We start from the raw sequence: 21,639 nt of genomic DNA, 5'->3' as shown, positions 1-21,639 counted from the left end.
CTTTGAAAACATGCAGTATTCTGTTTTTACACCAAAAGAGTGATTATATTCTAAGTGGAGAATGTTTTCAGATAAGTGGGAGCCACCGATATCATTGACAAAAATTGCAATTTGGGGAAGGAATTTGTAAATCCCCCAAAGTGAGATAATTATAAAGTATACAGATTTATTCATGGAGTATAAATGTCTGTAAAATCAGAATTCTTTATAGAATCAAACAAAAATACTAGAAATCACATTATATAAAATATTCAACATATACCAGTCCCCATGGAAATGGGAAAAAGAGACTCACCTTTCCCAGTGACCATGATTCCTTCTGTGAGGGTCTTGGTCCTTGCATCAATGAAGGTGTAAGAACAGAAATTTTTTGTTTGCTCCTGGAATTTAGGATCCAGTTGGTCTTCAGATACCCTCCCAATATTGGCTAGAATTTTTTTTTCCTATGTTGGCCAGTCAAAGACAAAACACTTCCATCTTGGAAATAAATGCCTGATGCAGTCTCTGGGTAGATTGGATGTTTGGGCTTTGGGATTCTTCCCTGAGGGACAGAAAAACAGGGATTAGAGTGTGTAGAGTCTTGAGGTGAGGGGATTACAGGTGTTCATGGCAGGGATTTGTGTGTCTTTGCCATTTCTACACATAGAACTCTTTTAACATAGACATTCAATACTTCTTTGCACATCAGACTTATACCAATGATATAACTGCAGAGAAATTTAGGGAGACATCTGATCCAGTAAAGGAAACCTATGGCTGGTCTCTCCAGACATGCACATAGTAGAGTGGTTGTCTATGATGTGTTTGCTTAACTAGCAGCTAAAAGGATGAAAGGTCACATGAAACTTTCTGCTCAACTCAACCTCATGTAGGAATTGAGCTGTGGAACCAAAAAGGAGAGCTACAAACAAGGGATCATGGACAGTAATTGGAATATTAGGAATGACGTCCTCATTATTTAAGAAAAACTGTTTTGATGCTAAAAATAATTGATGCAGTTTTATCTATTTTTTAGTAAAACCTCTGAAGTATAAATGTACCTGAAATGTAATTTTAAGGTATCACCAATAATGTATAAACTCTTTGAGGTAAATGATTATATCTGGTCCTCTCCTGCCAGCCAATTTCTTAATAGCTGTTTTGAGAAATCATAAATAGAAACGTGAAAAGAAGAATGAATAAATTGGGATAGATATTTCTCTCAAGGTTTCAATAGACACACATCCTTGGAAATGTAACCCATGAAAATAATTTATTACCTTGTAATTAATTCATGGGTAAACATGTGGGAATTAGGAGAAAGCTATGATGTGGAAAGTAAAATGAATGTTCTAATAATTGTCAGTATTATTGAAAAGGCATAGATTGTAAAGACAGTCACTTCTTCAGGTTTATTTAGAACATACAATCATTTTGTAGATGATATAATTATACAGGATTAGAAAGTTTTATATCCCTCTTTGATAAGAATAATATGTGAAATCTACATTTTGTTCTTTAGATAAGCTTTTCACTGCAGTTTCATGTCTAACAATTAGCTGATTAGTTGTTTTCTTCAACAGAGACAAATTGAAGGAATAGGAAACACAGCATCCAGTCTTTAGAATGTTTCAGCACCCATTTAAATCTGGATGCTAAATTTAAAGATGTATAAAAAACAAATTGGTTTTGAGTAATTTCACTTTACTTTTCTTGAGTAAACTTCAACTGTAGCCCCTTGATCTTTGCAACCCACTTTCCAGCCACCATTTCCACAGACTTTGATTTAGTCTCAAATACAAATGCAATCACAGAGATGAGGGATATTGTTTAGTAGATCCCACACTCTATTGGACCGTACACTGCCCAGGCCATTCTCTGATACCTGGAATCAGCTTCAGGGCATTCTCCAAGTACTCATCTTCTGTGATAGGCTGACCACATAACTGCAGCTCCAGGGTGAAATCCCATACAGTCCAGATAAATTCTGGAAAGATATTCACAAATTCTGTGGAATCTTCTACTCTATCAGGTGTTTGAGAGGACTTTGCCCTGATGTTTTGCAAGCTCTGTCACATAACTAAGATTTGGTTAGGGAAAAGAAACTCACTACCAACAATTCCCGCATTTCTCTAGTATAAAAATATTATAAACACACTCTTTTGCCATGGGTCCCCTCTGCTCCACCCAAGAAAACTAAATGACAGGAAAGGAGAGACTTACTCTATCCTCATCCAATGAATTCAGTGAAACATGGTGGTTCAGGAACTGGAAGGATACTGCAGATGCTCCAGGGCCTGGTGGTTGATGGTGCTCATGCTGTTCTAGACAAAGCTACTGCAGAGAACCACGGCCAGGGCAAAGATCCATGAATCCTTCTTAGACTCATCCTAGAAAGCACATTAGAACAAGAGAGTTAGAAGTTTACCCCTACATTAGAAATTCATCTGTACATTTCTTCAATCATGGTTTCATTTATTATTTCAGCTAACATACTCACCATGCAAAGAAATTGAAGACAGATGTAAATGCAGATATCAACTTTGACAATTACAGAGACATTTCTTGTGTTTGCAAATTTTTCATATATAAAAGGATTCTAATGTTCACAGTACTTTCTTTTTCCTCAATTGGATAAAGTAAAATAACATATACAGAAAAACTAATACAGTACCTGTTGTGTAATTAGGAATTCAGTGATGAGTGTGGGCACTTATTCATTCTGCATATATTTATTAATCAGAGTCCATATAAAATACACCATAGTTGGCATAACTGGGTATTTAAATTATATCCAATCAATAAATAATTGCAGGAAGCTACTAAATATCCCCCACTGTTCTTAGATTTTAAAAAAGCAATGCTAAAAATGAAAATTATTTATTTCAACATGACTATTTCAAAGCAGTGGACAAACATCCATAACAGTATTGCAACAAAGATAGAAGTATCTGTAAAAGGCTTACTCTCAGTAATGTATATAAGCAGTGAAACCTATAGCTATAACACTAAACTAAAATTTAGAAGTCTATCAAGGAAGAACAGAGCTATGAAATTTGGAGAAAGAATTTATAATCTGAAAGCTTCCTCAAAATCTTGAGCTGAATATTAAAGAACTGGTAAATGTGGAACTGAAGAAATGAAGGTGATCCCATAGACAGGAAAACCCAGAGAAACAAAATTAGAGATGGGAAAAGACAGGGGTCTTGTAGTTAGAGTCATTTGAGGGCAGAGGGCAAGTGGAGAAGATAAGGTGTGCTTTCATGCAGCCTAATCAAGGGCCTTAAAGCCCAGGCTAACTTGTATAAATCATAGCATTTTCTAAATAATGGCATAAACTGGAATTTTTTTTTTATTATAAATGGCATGTAAAGTTGCTCCCAGTGCAAATGCAAAAACTGTGGTTTATGTTGAGAAGATTCTAAATGGGAGTTTGGGGGGATAAGTGTCTATTCATTACATTCTTTCCCCAAAACCCACTTTTTAAAAATAATCAATTAGGATAAGAAGCAGTAGCAGTTATGACAAACAATAATTTCAACAAGAAGATTATATCATTATTTGATATATGGCTTTAAAAATAAGCACAAACATTCTAACTCCCATTGAGGAAAAAAAAGAGAGCTATAAAAATGTAGGTATAATTTCCAAATAAATCTCAAAAGGGGGAAAGGAGGGATAGTTCATTTCACCCATTAGCAGAAAGCTAAAACACCAAAAATCCATTTTAAAATGTTTCTTGTAGGACAAAAACTTACTTTTATAGAACTTGCACATTCAGAGGTGTCTCACAGATTTCCAGGACACTCTGTGAGTAGTTGATGAACTACATCATGGAAAATGTAAACCCGTCCCTTAAATCCAACCCTCAAATACATTCTTCACCTTGTAGCTAAGAAGGTGAATCAGAAATTTTTCCTCATTCACAGATTGATACTTCTCCTGTTTCTTAGTTATGCTTAACTGTAAGCTCTCAAAACCAGTCAGGTGCTGCCTGGATTGCCTTTCAAAACTGAAGGACTTATTCCCCCAGCTGTTGGGAGTGCTGGTGGAAGACAGTCTTCAGGTGTCAGCCCCCTTAATTAGAAAGGCTTCTGGAGCAGCTCTTCAAAAATGTATCAGCACCCCTGTCCCAAACTCAGGATAACTCAAAAAAGCCATTCCAGCAATGGAGCTCACATGAAATTCCCAGAAATTGGGGATGCAATGCAATGTAATTTCTACTTCCATCCAGCCTGCTTCTTTCCCAATTACATGGTACTAAATCTGACTGCAGATAATGTGGTCTTATCAATTGAACTAAAGACTCTTTTAGGGCAGGACCTTTACTTTGGTCACTGATATCTACAATTCTAAATCCAAAGGCCTGTAACTCAGCTGTTCAATAATGACTTACTAAATGTAATCAAGTCATCCACACAGTGCCAAGAAATAAAAGAATTTATCTAAGACACCATGATATCTTACCTAGAAGTGAGATTCAAACAAATCATAGTTTGCCTTATTTACTATAATTGATTTCTAGATTTTACAGATTAAAGCAGTAAAATTTCTAGGACCATGGAGAGATAAGGGGAAAATCCAGAAATAAAGTATTTAACTGTGAATTTCTGCTTTACCATTCACTTATCCCCCAGGCACTAAGTGTCCAGAAGGACCACAAGAGTACGATTTGGCTTGCGTGGGTGAGGCACACACCACATCCAGATGCCCTTGGTTTCAGATTGCACTGTAGAGCCTAGAGGAAAGCCTGTGAGGAGAGGGGAGAAAGCAGCATTCAGTTAGAGCAGATAATCTAAACAACCAAAGGGCTACAGAGTCAGATCTATTGGAATGTCAGTATCCCAGCATACGAGTTGGCGCTTTCTCCATTTCCTCAAGAATGTCCTACTTTGTGTGTCATCTGTTTCAAGGAGGAAGGAATATAAATTGTGATAAAGATAACAAGCAAGGGCTCAACATAGAGGCAAAGGGGAATCCATGAATCAGACAAAATGGAAGTCACTGATAACCATAAAAAGAGTATCTTGAAAGAATGGTGAGGTTCAAAGCCAGAGAGAAATGGACTGAAGACAGAAATGGGAAGAGAAAAAGGTGGAAAAAAATCAAGATTATATTTTTTGTCAGAGAAATTTTTCAAAAGTGAGGAGAGGTGTTAGCCACAGTAGTATATGACATACAGGAAATATTTTTAAAATTATAGACATTTGAACACATTTATATGTAGATGAGAATTGTCCATAAAAACGAAAAATGTGTTTCAAGAGCGAGTAGACACAATTGCAAGAGTCCAGTGCTTAAGCATGTAAAATAAGGTAGGATTGTGAGAATTGGTAGGAGAAATTTTGCTTTACAGGAATAAAACATACAATATGATAATGAATTACAGTAAGACAGTGGTTTAGCAGTGAGAAATAGGAGTGGAAAGTTGATTTCTTAAGAGAAGTTTGGTTGTCCCTACACATGATAAGGACAAAAATTAAGAAGCTGAGGTATTAGCTAGAATGAAGCAATTAGTCCTTGACCCAGTACAACACTCACCATGATTCTGACCTGCAAGATGGCTCATCAAGTAGGATTTGCCTGTATGATATGGTCCTACGATGGCCACCACCAGCACTGGCAAAGAAATCTCACCAAGAATCTGCAGAGATTTTTGGTTCACTGACAGCACCTTGACACTTCCCAGCAGACAAATGGGGTCCATCATTTTGGGTCTGGATGCCATGGCAACCTGCCAACCTAGAAGAGCTTCTTAGTGGAAATCAGATTATAAAGTCATTCTCTAACTCAGACTTATACAAAGCATCTATCAACTAAGGATAAGGTAAGTAAGAGTTCTGTGCTTTCCATTAGACAAAATGTAACCTAGAATTAGCATACTGTAGAGGTTTTCCCCCATCATTCCCTCAAGTCTCTCATGGTATTGGTAGTGAAATAATATAATATCACTCTCCAAACTGTTATTTCAAAATAATAATATAATTAAAGTTATTGTTATGATGCACTGAAGGCCTACAATATACCAAGCCCTTTGATAATAACTTACATATCCAGCTAAACTGATATTCACAAGAGACTGAAAGTTAGAAATTAATATAACTACTTTGGAAATGAGGTAAGTGGTTCTCACAAAGGCTGAGTGAATGTCATTGAGAAAGGATTGAAAATCTACATACTTGAGCAAAATGACAGACTAGCAAACTCTAAGCTCTTGTTTCCCAATGGAGATATAAACAACAACCAAAATACTAGCTAGAATAACCTTACAGTAGTTCCATAAAACAGTCAAAGGTCCAAAGCAACCAACCAAATACCAAATCAAGAAACAGCCTCATTCAAAATGGTAGGAAATTCTGTGGTTTTTCTGTTGCCCTCGGTCCCCATTGTGGTAAGGTCTTTAAGGAAGTGGCAAATCATTTCCCAATTCCCTCCCCTGATTCAGAGAGAGGGAATTTTATAATGTTCTAATCTGTCAGGGCTGCCTCTTCAGGTCTCTGTTTCACCTCACATGAAACTCAGGGAAGGGTGGCAGAAGGGTAGGTGGTGGTAAAACTTGGATATCAGGTGGAAAGAAGCAGCAGGTATTTCTCAAGGAAAAATGTGGAGAGACAGCTCCACAGATGCCTAGAGCAATAGGTTACCAGTGAATATATAAAATAGACTATCTAAGACATCAGTTGAGTTTCCAATTCCCTTTTTCAAAATAAACAGAGCAGAGCAGACTGCATTTACAATGTTCTGACATCTCATGGGCTGCCTGAATGACTGTTATCTTTTCCCTTATTTGGATCTTAGGCAGGGAGAAGCAGTGGGCATTGCTTGGGAAAGCTGCAGGGAGAATGACCTGCAGACACCTATGACAAGATATTATGGGTGTGTGATATTGAGATGTATAATAACAAATACAAATTTGATCATTGTCCTTATTCCTGGTATATAGCTCTTAAAACCCTATGTGATGAGAGAGATGAAATTATTTTTCTTGAAACTTTTGGTCTTTTGTCCTCAATTCCTAAAATAGCTCCAGACTGATAAAGATGAAAGGAGAGTCTTTTGTTATTTATAACAAGAACCTTTCAACAACAACTGAGTTTATGTTAATGAGGTGATTTTTTAAAGCCCCTAGATCACTACAATGGAGTTGTTTGCTAGAGGAATCAATGTTATTAGAAAGTTGCAACATTTAGCCTGATGCTCCAACCACTGGGGAGCAGAGAAGAGTTGAAAGTTGAGTTAATCACCAATGACCAATAGTTTACTCAACCATATCTACCTAAGAAGTCCTCCATTAAAAAAATAAATAAAACCTAACTGAAATGGTTCAGAGAGTTTCTGGCTTGATGAATATGTGGATGTTGTTAGAAGGTGGCACATCCAAATGGGTCATGGAAGCTCCACATGCTTTTCTTGATATTTTTCCCTTTGCATCTCCTATTTTGCTGTTTATAGGCTGTATCCTTTTTTAAAATAAACCAGTAATCTAGTAAGCAAATTATCCTTCCTGAGTTCTTAAGCCATCCTAGCAAATCATTGAACCTGGGGAAGAGATGGGAAACCCCAATGTACAGCCAGTTAGTCAGAAGCACAGGTGACAACCTGGATTTGTAATTGCATCTGAACTGAGGAGAAGTCTTGTGGGACTGAGCCCTTAATCTGTAGGGTATAAAGTAACTCTTGGAAGTTAGTGTCAGAATTGCTTATTGTGAAAAAATGCTCACGTATGTGGTGACCAGAAATAAGTATAGAGAATAGAAAGTTGAGAAGAGAAACTGAATTTTTCTTTTTCTTTTCAGGGTGGAGACACACAATAGACAATCAAAAGTTCAAAGGAGACATCCTTTGGGAAATTAATATACTTAAAAGGAGCACATATATGGAAAAACTGAAAAAGCAAAACACAGGCCCAGGGAAGATGCATGCTCAAAAAAGCCTAAAAAGACTTTACAACTTCTCTTAAGCTTAATCCCAAGTTTCAAAATCAAGAGCCAGCTTAGGAAAAGACTCCCTTGTCAAAAGGCAGTATGCAAAGAATGGGAAAGGTGACTGCTTTCATAAATGCTCAATTTTCAGGGGGTGGGAGGGTAATAACTCAGTAGTAGAGCATGTATTTAACATGTCCAAGATCCTGGGTTAAATACTGAGTACCTTCATTTAAAATAAATAAATAGATAAATAAATATCCAATTTTTCAACACAACAACAAAAATCACAAGGCATACAAAATAAATGAAAATATGGTCCTTCCAAAGGAAGAATATAAAGTGGTAAAAAAAAAAAAAACCCTGAGGAAACATGTGCATTAGATGTTTTAGGCAAAGACTTTAAAATAACTTTTTAAAAATATGCTTAAAAAGCTAAAGGAAAACTCAGAAAAATAACTAAAGAAAATCAGAAAAACAATATATGAACAAAATTAGAAAATGAACAAGGAGATAAAAATAATTAAAAAAGGAACCAAACTGAAATTCTGAGGCTGGAAAATACAATGAATGAATTTACACATTTTCTACAGGGAATTAGACTTGGTGGTAAAGCTCAGGGGAAGAGCATTTGAATACATATAAAGGGGATTAGACTTGCACAGGCAAAAAGACTCAGCAAACTTGAAGACAGGACATTTGAAATTATCAAGTCTCAGTAGCAGAAGGAAGAAATAATTTTTTTAAAGTGAATACTGCCTAACAAACTTATGGAATACTGTCACATAGACAGGTATATACATTATGAAAGTCCCTAAAGCAGAAGGGAGAGGCAGGGCAGAGAGATTATTTGAGGAAATAATGGCTAAAAAATTCCCAATGCAATGAAATATATAAATCTACAAATGCAAGATATTCAACAAACTCCAGTAGGATAAATAATCAGAGACCAATGCTGAGGCATATTATAATCAAACTGTCAAAAGACAAAGAGAGAATCTTGAAAGCGACAAAAAGCAGTAACTCATCACATCCAATAAGATTGTCAGTCAATTTATCAACAAAATATTTGTAGGCCAGAAGGCAGTGGAATGATATGTTTAAATTGCTAAAAACTGAGTGATGGGGTAGGGGGGAACCTACCAATGAAGAATACTGTTTCCAGAGGAGGGGTGTCAAGATGAGGGATAATAACTTCTCACAGAAAAGTGACTGAAAACTGGCAGAACTCCTATACAAACAAGATTTCAAGAGATATTTCCACATAATTAGGGAAGAGTAAAAACTTCATGTTGGGACCTGTGCACCTAGGGAAGGACTAAGAGGAAAAGGAAGACTGTGCAAATAAACCCTAACCCTGAGGAGTGAGTAGGTCAAGCCACAGACTTGGCATCCCAGTCCTGGGGTCCTGCACAGAGGAGACAAATCCCCTTGGCTACTTGGAGAAAGACTGAAACAGATAGAAAGGCTGGAGAAGCCTAGACTAGAAGGAGTGAATGGGTGCTGGTTTGCCACCAGACAGGTTGGAGACAGGTCAGCCTGAGCAACTACCACCTTACTGTACATCCCAGGAAGATTTTCTATTCAAATAACAACAAAAAGAGTACTGTTGTGGTTATATCTATATGAGATAAAAAAGTTATTTCAAGCACTGTTAAAAGAGACAAAGAAGGATATTATGTTAAAAGAGTCAAGTTTATCTAGAAGATAAACAATTCTAAATATGTATACCTGAACCTCAGAGTTCCCAAATATGTGAAATAAACATTGACAATATTGAGCAACAGATCACTTAACAATAATACAATAGTTTAATACCTTACTTGCAATAATAGGTAGGAAAAACAGAGTACTTGAATAACACTATAAATTAATTGAACCTAACAGACATATACAGAACACTCTCATCCAACAACAAGAGAAAACACGTTTTCCCAGATGGGCATGGAATATTTCCAAGGATAGACCATATTGTAGGCCACAAAACAAGTCAACAAATTTTAAAAGGTTAAACTCATACAAAGTATCTTTTCTGAACCCAATGAAATGAAACTGGAAATTAATAGATGGAATAAAACTGCAAAGTCTACAAATATGTGAAAACTAAACAAAATACAATTAAGAATAAAAATAAACTACCTGAACATAATGAAGTCTATGTATGGAAAAACGCACAGGTAACATCATCCTCATAGGTAAACTACTGAAGACTTTTCCCACCCTCCTGCCTCCCCTTTTTGAGAAGGAGACTGCACACTTTAGGTCAATGTTCCCACACACTTGCTCCTTCTCCCGCTTGCCACTCTTCTTCTGTTTCAGGAGGATGTCCTGAATCTTGAGAGATTTAGGCCAAGGTACTTAGCTGAGAAGGGTCAGGATTTTTGCAACTTAATCCCATAAATGAAAATAAGAATGAAAATGCAAATATTGTTTTATATTATATTGAGAGACATATACATATATTTAGAGAGAGGAAGCAAATCTAGGAAAATGCCACCAGTGGGTAAATCTAGGTGAAAAGGATATGAGATTCCCTTGTAATTGTTTTCCAAGGCAAATTTGATTTTAAAAATTAAGTATTAAAAACAATTGTACCATGGTTCTTCTGGCATATTTCTGATTGGCATTATATTAAAATTTCCCTATAATATCTATGCATATTTCATAATCAGACTATATAAACATGATATTATATTAAAATGTCTCAACTATTCAGTTCCATATTTATAGGTCAAGTATTCAAGATGCCTCAAATACTATCAAAAATATTTTTAAAAAATACCAGTTTATCAGTTACTACTTGTGTGGCCTTAAACAAGAAGCCTCACCTAGCTAAACCTAAGTTTTTAAGAATAATTATAGGGGTAATATGAAATAAATGGTAAGTCCAGTCTGGAGGATGTTTTGATAATAAAATCAGATAAGTAAAAGCTTATATATGAGCATAGAATGCAGCACAAAAAGGGATTTCAGTGCATGCTTACTGAATTAGATGGAGATTTATCCACAATAATTGCACTAAACAAATTGGGTTACATATTTGAACACAATCTGCAAACTTCAGGTTAGTAAGAAACAAGGTCTATAATTTTTTTTTTTTCAGAGCAAAGCAGCAAGAAAATTCAAACACTGCTCCTGTACCATCTCCTTTTGTCTGATTCTTCATTGTGGGAGAAAAGAATACAAAGGTAAAACAGGATCCTCTAACAGCTACATTATAATGACCAGAGTTGTCCAGTCCCCCTCTTTAAATGGAAAACTTAAAGGAAGCTGCAGGAAAATGTGAGAGAAACAACTTTATAAAAACCAGGTCTGCGGAATAGAATAGAAAGCCCAGAAATGATCCCACAGGTTTTTGGTCAACTAATCTTCAACAAAGGAGGCAAGAATATACAATGGAATAAAGATAGTCTATTCAGCAAATGATTTTGGGAAAACTGGACAGCAGCATGTAAATCAATGAAGCTAGAACATTCCCTTACACCATACACAAAAATAAACCCAAAATGGATCAAATGTTTAAACATAACACAAGATACAATAAACCTCCTAGAAGAAAACATAGGTAAAACATTATCTGACATACAGCTCAAAAATGTTCTCCTAGGGCAGTCTAAACAAGCAGTATAAATAAAAGCAAGAATAAACAAATGGGGCCTAACTAAGCTTACAAGCTTCTGCTCAGCAAAGGAAACCATAAGTAAAACAAAACAAAAATATAAGGAATGGGAAAAAATTTTTGCAAATGATGAAACCAACAAAGGCTTGATCTCCAGAATATATAAGTAGATCATACTACATAATAAGAAAAAACCAACAGCCCAATTCAAAAATGGGCAGAAGATCTAAACAAGCAATTCTCCAAGGAAGACATACAAATGATCAATAGGAACAAGAAAAAATGCTCAAGATCACTAATTATCAGAGAAATGCAAATCAAAACTAAAATGAGGTTCCACCTCACAACAGCCAGAATGGCAATCATTCAAATGTCCACAAATGACAAATGCTGGAGAGGCTGTGGAGAAAAGGGAACCCTCTTACACTGCTGGTGGGAATGCAGTTTGGTGCAGCCACTGTGGAAAACAGTATGGAGATTCTTCAAAAGACTAGGAATAGACATAATATATGACCCAGTGATCCCACTCCTGGGCATATATCAAGAAGGAACTCTACTTCAAAAAGACACCTGCACCCCAATATTCATAGCAGCACTATTTACAATAGCCAAGAGATGTCAACAGCCTAAATGTCCATCAACAGATGACTTGATGAAGAAGAAGTGTTATATTTGTACAATGGAATACTATTCAGCCATAAAAACTGACAACATAACGCCATTTGCAGCAATATGGATGCTCCTGGAGAATGTCATTCTAAGTGAAGTAAGCCAGAAAGAGAAAGAAAAATACCATATGAGATATCTCATATGTGGAATCTCAAAAAATTTTAAAATGAATATAAATACAAAACAGAAACTGACTCATAGACATAGAATACAAACTTGTGGTTGCCAAGAGGGCAGGGCGGGGGGAGGGACAGACTGGGAGTTCAAAACTTGTAGATACTGACTGGCATAAGCAGAATAGATAAACAAGATTATACTGTATAGCACAGGGAAATATATACAAGATCTTGTGGTACCTCACAGCGAAATGTGTGACAATGAATATATGTATGTTCATGTATAACTGAAAAATTGTGCTTTACAGTGGAATTTGACACAGCATTGTAAAATGACTATAACTCAATAAAAAATGTTTTAAAGAAACAGACCTGTGATTTCTTAGCTGCGAATAAGCCACATAATTTTTAACATCAAATTAATAAACTGCAGCTATTCAATCCTGTTCCAGGTTGGTTTTCAAAATGTGATCTACAGAAAAAAAATCACCCAGAGGGATTGTTAAACCTAGGTTGTGTATGTATAAAACATGCTACAAATGATTCCAATGTTCTTATGAAAAACAAACCCACAAATGTGGGGGCGGGGGTTGGGGGACAGGGGAAGAGATAGAATAAGAGGGAGGAAGAGGGAGCCAGAGAGACAGAAAGAGAAAGATAGTTTTGATGTGATCGTAATGTTTAACTAATAAAGGTTAGGGGTGAGGGGACTAAATTTATCTCTACATAGAGATTTACAGAGCTCTCACTGTGAGCTTTCTTAAATTGACTAATAGAAACATTAAAAAGAAACAATTTCTATAGATGACAGTTCCCTATAACCTCCTTGCCAGGGACGGTCTTATTCTCTGAATTCTAACGCCAGCCCACAGAGCTTGACAGAGGAAGACAGGCAGGCCCCCAGGAGGACTCTCTCAAGGAGAAGAACATCGAGGGGGACACAGTGTGTCTGGCTGTCACTTTGCAGCTGCTACTGGTCCATACAGAGAAGCTGAGCTTCCTTTGAACTAAAGCCAGCCACAGACCCCTGCATGCCAGACAGCAGGCCACTTGCCCTTCCTCAGGTGTCACTTTGAATCTGAAATCAATCTTGCTAACTACTACATACAGAATAGATAAGCAACAAAGTCCTATTGAACTATATTCAGCATCTTGTAATAACCTATAATGAGAAAGAATATATATATATATCAATCACTGTGTTGTACACAAGAAACTAACACAGCATTGTAAATCGACTCTATTTCAATAAAAACAGAAAAGACATCAATTTTGCACTGCATGTAAAAGACAAGGACATACCTGCTCCACACACTGGGGATAAAAGAACGGTTCTCAGTGCCTCTCACACCTTGCTCACTAGCTCCTCCTACCAGTCTGACTCTCCTTCATGAAAGCTAAAAAAGAACGAGGAAGTTCATCTTTTCTTGGTCCATCTAGTATGATGGTAATAAAACTGAAGCTGAAAGCAAAAGTAATTCATGTTTTTTTTCAGTTAGCAGAGTCATGCTAGATCCAATGATTACATTTCGAATATGGGTGTGTAGTTCATGGTGAGAGGAGATTAGAAAACGCTATTTAATAGTCACATCTTAACACATGCCACCGCTTTCTGTGGGCTGCCCTGCACTGGAAGGCCTTCATAGCCCCCCTTCTTGATACATCTCTCCCCCCGTGTAAAGTTGCCAAAGGCGGCTTAAGTTTCCTTAGCAAACAAGAAAAATAGAAAATCCATGGCACAAATGTAAGCAAGGCTGTATAAAACAAGTATATTTCAAGCATTTTCCTCTTGGTGGGGATTCATGGGTATTTTTGTTAGTAAAGGGATTTTAACATTTTACATCTGTTCCTTAATATATATGTTTAGTTAAATGAAAAACTTTTATCATAATTAGAAAATAAAGATTAAAGATGGAAATGAACAACCCTTCATTGTATTATCTGGAGATGCTCACTATTGGCATTTTGCTCAGCATGCCTGTACTTCCCTAACACATGGACCCTCTCCTAACATAGATACCCTCTTTCCACAGGAATTTAGCCAATTGGACCAGTTCCAAAGGGATGTATTTGGTCAGATAAGAAAGTGACTGGGGGCACACATTTGTGAGAAAGAAAATGGAGCAGCGTATAAGGGAAAGATGAGAAGTGCAGCAGGGAGATGTCCAAGGAAGCCAGACTGTAAGGGTATAAGGAGTACTTCTCCTTCCTCCTCTTCTCCACCTTTCTCAGCATTCTCCGTGTCTATGGTCACTTCTTCATAAAAGGCCAGATAGTAAATATTTTAGGCTTTTTGAGATATAGGGTCTCTGTCACAACTATTCAGTGAAAGCATCCATGCAATAGGTAAACAAATGGGCATAACTATGTTCCAGTAAGACATTGTTTACAAAGGTGGACAATGGGAAGTCATCCTGGTTTAAGTAAATGTGGTGCTACGATATACCAGGGGTTATCATCAGCTCATATATGTATCATTGTCTTACAAGCCAAGTAAAATGGTCCAAGTCCAGAATCTCAGGCTGAGTGTCTGCTTCTAGTGCCATTTGGGTTAAACAGTGTCTAACTATCCTCATTGTATTGGAGCAGAGATGCAGAAAAGGAATCTGTGTACTGTCCATGTGTCTATGCATCATCCACATGGGTTCCTGCCTGGTCCCCAAGCCATGCATCCACACATCTATGCCAGTAACTGTCTCACTCCCAACAACATAGCACTGCCAGTAACTCCTAGATCAGCCAAAGAGAAACAAAACATGATGGAATACACTCAGTGGTAGTGAGGAAGAGGCTGGTTTGGTGTGTGACATCTGCCTAGGTCTGCAGGCCTCTGTGAGTGTGGGAGGAAGCCTGACATCTGGATAAGTGTCAAGGTGACTGTAAACTCAATTTTGGAATGGGGACTAGGAAGACGCCAAGCAGCTATCTGGGTATTTTTCAAATACATTTGAGTTGGTAAAATATCCACTCTGTTTTCAATTAGTCTTTTCCACATGTGGTAGTTGCTTTTAGGGTCCCTACATTTCCAAAAATCCACAGAAGGGAAAAAGAAGCCTAAAGCTGAGTGATTATAGAGAGTTTAAGGCTAGAGTGGGAAGGGGAAATTCTGATAAGGGTGGATTGAGGGTTGAAGTATATAGTTATGGGAACATTTAAATAGACCTCAGGATAGAGTTCTATTAGATTTGAAGGGGAACATGTTAGCATCTCCAGTCTTGGAATAGACAGTATCCTTTCCATTTGGCTTTTAAACAACCAGAATGAAAGTGTTGCATGGGATACAAGTAGGAACCAGGAGTACCTTATCTAATAATTCTTGAACTATTATCACCCATCAAGTTTCTCTTGTGTTATATTATATTGGGGGATCTTGGGGGGGGTGGGCATGGACAGAACTAATTCTACTTACCATAGCATTCTATTATGGGGTTCTCCACCTCATACATGCCCAATTTCAGTTAAATTCCTTGTCTAGAAAGAAGAGAACTCCTGTCCACTAATTGACTTAAGTCCACAGTAAGATTGGTACTAGGTTGAAGAGGACAGAGAAGCTTAAGGAAGTCAGGTAAAGCCATTAGAGGTAACAAAAGTGAAAGAAATGAATAGGAGACCTGTGAAAGGAGTCCTGCAGTATCACAATGAAGTATAATACCCCAATCCATGAAGTTATTGGAGTAGTTGGTCTAAGAAGAAAATTGGGCTGACACAGAAGGGATCTTATAGATATACTGAGGGGCTGGGAGGCAAACTATGAGGGAAATTATCAAAACCCACCACTGGCAGTTTGGTGACTTTGAAGAAGGTGCCAGAAAAGGAAGCAGTGTTAAAAGTGAAATATGTCACTCCAGAATTAAAGAGAAATTTGGTAGGGTGCCCTTCAACTCACAAGGGTAACCTCACCCTGTGAATTTAGTGGGAACTGTGGTCAAAGAATGCTTGCTTCCTCAGAGCTAAGTTAGTATTCCTCCTGTGTGTTTTGGGGGCTTTTCTTTCTATTTGGAGTCTAGACAGTCCAAAATCCAGTGAAATTTTCTTTGTAATGCCAGCAAATATTCTATTCAATGGAAGCCCATATTTTGGGGTCCTGTCTTTGTTCAGATTTTTGCAATTGTTTTAATTGTAAAGCCATGTGAATTGATAGTGAATTTTCTATTTTTTAGAAACGTTACCCTCACAATGCTGAGCTGATGTCTGAAATTCAGGCATCTCAGCATTTTAACAGTAGACTTTTTTTCTGTCATAAAGCTCAAGTCTTATATCATTCAGAAAGCTGCGGCTAGAGCAAAGGCTACTTTTGTAATTCAGTTCAAGCCTTGACTGCTCTTTCCAAATAGTTTCTAATTGCTGGTGTTAATTTGCCACATTTCATCCTTCAGTTGTTTACAATTTTGAACACAGGACCAAACGATTTTAACAAGATAAAACTTGGAATGGCTTCTAACCCTTTTTCTCTAACTCTTACTTTCTGACTGAACTCAGCAGTAATTTGAGACCCCTCCAGGTCTTCCAAGATAGCGGTCCATTTAGCTTTCTGAAACCAAAGAAAAGTATCACCACAAATAAGTTTATAAGTTGATATAAGTTTGGGGAATCTCAGAGAGTAAGCAGCCAAGGCTTCTTGACTTTTTGCAGTTTCCTTCTTTCCTTTTGGGACTTGGGGAAATCACTCGCCATGCAATTTAATTGAAGACAAAGGTTTAAATGCTACTTTCTCAGTTTGTTTACGGTTGGGAGTAGGTGGCATGAGTGGTTTGAGCATTGTCTCCAGAAGGTGGAGATCCAACAGATTTATTCTCCACAGTAAGCTGAAAAGCAGGAGATCATTTTGAGTGGGGAACTAAAAGAGAGGGTGAAGAGGGAAGAATGGAGGCCCTGGAGGATAGGACATATGGGATTGTGTTTGAGCAAGCAAACTCCTCTGCTGCTCTCTTGTGGATATCTGTGGCTGAGCAGCCAATCATCAGGCTCCCACTAACGAGCAACTGGTAGGTTGCTTTCCTCCTTGGCAGTAACCAGGATGCTGAATCAGTCATAGCCACACTTTTAAAAGATTAACCAGGGAGGCCGAGGGTGGGAAGGGATAGACTGGGATTTCAAAATTGTACAATAGATAAACAAGATTATACTGTATAGCACAGGGTAATATACACAAAATGTTATGGTAGCTCACAGAGAAAAAAATGTGACAATGAGTGTGTGTATGTCCATGTATGAATGAAAAATTGTGCTGAACACTGGAATTTGACACAACATTGTAAAATGATTATAAATCAATAAAAAGTGTTAAAAAATTAATTAATTGCTTTGTTTGTTTGTTTAGGCTCAGCTAGTCTTCTGTTGTTTGTAGCTTATGAGAAGTTTCCCCTATTTTCTGTCCTAGTCCCAAGGTTTAGAGTCAAGGAAGAAAGCAAAGCATTTCACAAATGTATGAAGCTGTTGCCTGCAAAGAGCTCCTGGATTGTGACTAGGTGGGATCAGAATGGTCCTTCTCAAGTGTCCAGATTGAACTTCATTCAGGGTGCCAGGGAGTTACTGAGCTATTTCTGCTGTTTTTTTTTCCCTCCAGGAGGGTGCTAAGCATTTAAAATATCTATATCTATATCTATGTCTATATCTATATCTATATCTATATAAAAGTCACATGTTCATTTGTACTTTGTGAAAAACAAATAGTGAGAGAAAGAGAAAGGTCTCCTGTGATGTCAACACAGTGACAAGCTGTTGGTGGTTTGCATTGTATCATCCTGTGTGTACATGTATCTTTGAAGAGTTGTATCCTATTAGAGAAGATGTTCTAGACCCCTCTTCTCACACAGCACCATAATTGCAAACATGTTCCTCAGCCATACTCATCTTTTTCACCTGTGTAGCCGTCCTCATGCTCACATCAGTGCCTTTACACTCTGCTATCACTTGTGAGGATGGGAAGATTTAAGAAGTGTCCCCCGTGGCAGCTCCTTGTTGTCACTCAAGCCTCAGCTCCAATACTGCCACCCCAATGTAACCTTCCCTCTCCCTCAATCTAGGGAAAATCCTCTGTCATTTATTTCCTTCATACCATGCACCAGTCCTATCGGTAATGAATTTGTTCATTTATTTGTTGGGTTGTTTTTGGCTCTCCCCTGAGAGCAGAAGCCTTCTCCTCAGGGCTTAGGGTAGTATTGATGCCAAGAACTTGCCTGGGTGGTAACTGTTCACTGATTGGCTGAATTCATTCTGTGGCTGGACCATCTGTACTAAATGTGTTTAAGTGATTTATTTTTGCAGTGTATTTAGATTGTACCCTGAGTTGTAATATTTTTAACAGCATTGCAAGAATGCCTTTCTACACTTGGACAGTTCTTTTCTCTCTCCAAACATTAAATTGATACATTTTAAACATACAGAAAAGTGGAAAAGATAGTGCAATGAACACCCATATACCTTCCATTAAGATTTAAAATTTGTTAATATTTTGTCACGTTTACTTTCTCTCTCTACATACTTTTTTCGATGAACCATTTAAAACTTGTTTCATGACAATTCACAATACCCCTAAGTATTTCAGCATGCATCTCCCAAGATTAAGTATCTTTTCCTAAATAAACATTTGTTATTAGTGTAACTGGGAAAGAATGGTAATTTATAATTCTCTAATATAACCTGATAGCCAATATTTGAATTTCCCCAATTGAGTCTAACATACCTTTTTAGGTGTATCATTTATTTATATCTTTGAATCAGGGTCAAACCAAGTATCATGTCCTATATTTATTTGTTATATCTGTTTATATAAACCTAGAAGTATCATTTTGTGTTTTTAATGTGTTATTCATATTAAAAACAGCATTGAATTTTAAAAGAAACTAGTTTTCATATAGAATATCCCACCTGTTTATTTTCTCATGGTGTCTTTTATATTGCTTTTCTTTCCCTATGTTTCCTATTACTGAAGTTATATCTGGATACCGGCTTAGGTTATGTGAATATAATCACTTATAGTCATGAGTCTTTTGGATATTAAAATTATCCCAAACTTGCCCATGATATGTCCATTTGGCATATTTGATATGACCTATTTGATATGACCTCACTAATCTTTGAGTGTACTTTTGTTTTCTGGCACCAAACTATATAATAGCCACATGTTGTGTTTTTCCCCTACACCTGCAATCAATCTCTGATTTCTCTAAGGAACATTGTTTGCTACATTTTTTTAAGTGAACAAAAATTTGAAAACAAAAATCTGGGTGTTGCATTTATTCATTATTTCTGCAGTACTGTTGCTTCAAAAACATTTTAGTGGGCCAAACTGCTATATATATATATTATATATATTTATATATATATAATATGTATACACATACACACACACTTTTTAATTTAATTTTTATTAAAGTTTAGTCAGTTTACAATGTTGCATCCATTTCTGATACACAGAATAATGTTTCAGTCATAAACACATACATATATTCATTTTCATCTTTTTCTTTATATGTTACTACAAGATACTGAATATAGTTTCCTGTGTTATACAGTATAAACTTGTTTATCTATTTTATATATCTTAACAAGTTTTTAAGTGTGTAGTGCAGTATTGATAACTGTACGCATAGTACCATACTGCAGCTCTCTGGAACATACACATCTTGTGCAACTGACAACCTAATGAGCAACCAATCTCCCTTTCATCCTCTTCATAGCTCCTGGCAACCAGCATTTTATTCACTACATCTATGACTTTGACAATATTTAGGCACCTCATGTAAGTAGAATCATGCAGTATTTGTCCTCTGTGACCAACTTAATTCGCTTATATAACGTGTTCCGCTTTCATTCATGTTGTGTTAAATGGTGGGAATTCCATACCTTTTTAAAGCCGAGTAATACTCCATTGTAAGATTAGACCACATTTTCTTAATCTGCTCATTTGTTGCTGGACATTAACTGTTTATAGCTTTGTCTATCTTATAGTTCTTTGTTCCTCTTTTCCTTTCTTGCTGTCTTCCTTTGTGTTTTGTTGATTTTTGTTACTTTTTGATTGTTTTCTCTTTTTCTTCTCTCTTCTCTGTTGGTATTTTCATGTCATGTGGTTACCATGAGGCTTGCATAAAATAGCTTAGAGTTATGTCTCTTTTTAAACTGACAATAACTTGTCTTCAATCACATACAAATACTCTACTCTTTACTTCTCCAACTTTATGTTTGTTGTCACATTTTACATATTTTTATGTTGTGCATCCATTCATAACTTTTTATACTTATGTTTATTTTTAACACTTTTGTCTTTTAACTCTTATACCAAAATAAGCTGTGATTTACACACTACTATCACAGTGTACAATATTCCATATTTGTTTATATATTTATATTTATCAGTGAGTTTTATACTTTGGTATACTTTCCTATTGCTATTTAGTGTCTTTTCTTTTCAACTTGAATAACTCCCTTTAATATTTCTTGGTGATGAACTCCTTCAGCTTTTGTTTGTCTGAGAATGTCTTTATCTCTCCTTCACTTTTGAATACCAATTTTGTGGGATATAGTAGTCTTATTTTACAGTTTTTCTTCTATCAGCATTTTGAGTATATCATTCTACTCCTTTCTAGCCTATAAGATTTATGCTGAGAAATTCTCTCATTTCTGGGCTCACTATCCTGTTCCATTGGTCCATATGTCTGTTTTTGTACCAATACAATGCTGTCTTGATGACTGTAGCTCTGTAGTATTGTCTGAAGTCTGGGAGAGTTATTTCTCCAGCCTCTTTCTTTCTCTTCAGTAATGCTTTGGTAATTCTAGGTCTTTGATGGTTCCATATAATTTTATAATGATTTGTTCTAGTTCTCTGAAATATGTCCTGGGTAATTTGATAGGGATTGCATGAAATCTGTACACTGCCTTGGGTAGTGTGACCATTTTAACAATATTGATTCTTCCAATCCAAGAACATGGGATATCTTTCCATTTTTTAAAGTCTTCTTTAATTTCCTTCAGCAGTGATTTATAGTTTTCTGTATAATTCTTTCACCTCCTTGGTTAGATTTATTGCTAGGTATTTTATTATTTTGGGTGCTATTTTAAAGGGGATTGTTTTTTACTTTCTTTTTCTGTTGATTCATCATTAGTGTAAAGGAATGCAACTGATTTTTGAACATTAACCTTGTGACCTGCTAACTTGCTGAATTCTTTAAACAGATCTAGTAGTTTTTGTGTGGACCTTTTAGGGTCTTCTATATATAGTAACATGTCGTTGGCATATAGTGACACTTTTACCTCTTCTCTTCCAATTTGGATCCCTTTTCTCTCTCTTGCTTGATTGCTGTGTCTAGGACTTCCAAGACGATGTTGAATATGA

The sequence above is a fragment of the Camelus dromedarius genome, chromosome 22 (genome assembly GCF_036321535.1).
Source record: "Camelus dromedarius isolate mCamDro1 chromosome 22, mCamDro1.pat, whole genome shotgun sequence".
In the NCBI taxonomy this organism is placed as follows: Eukaryota; Metazoa; Chordata; class Mammalia; order Artiodactyla; family Camelidae; genus Camelus; species Camelus dromedarius.
This window is presented reverse-complemented; position numbering follows the sequence as displayed.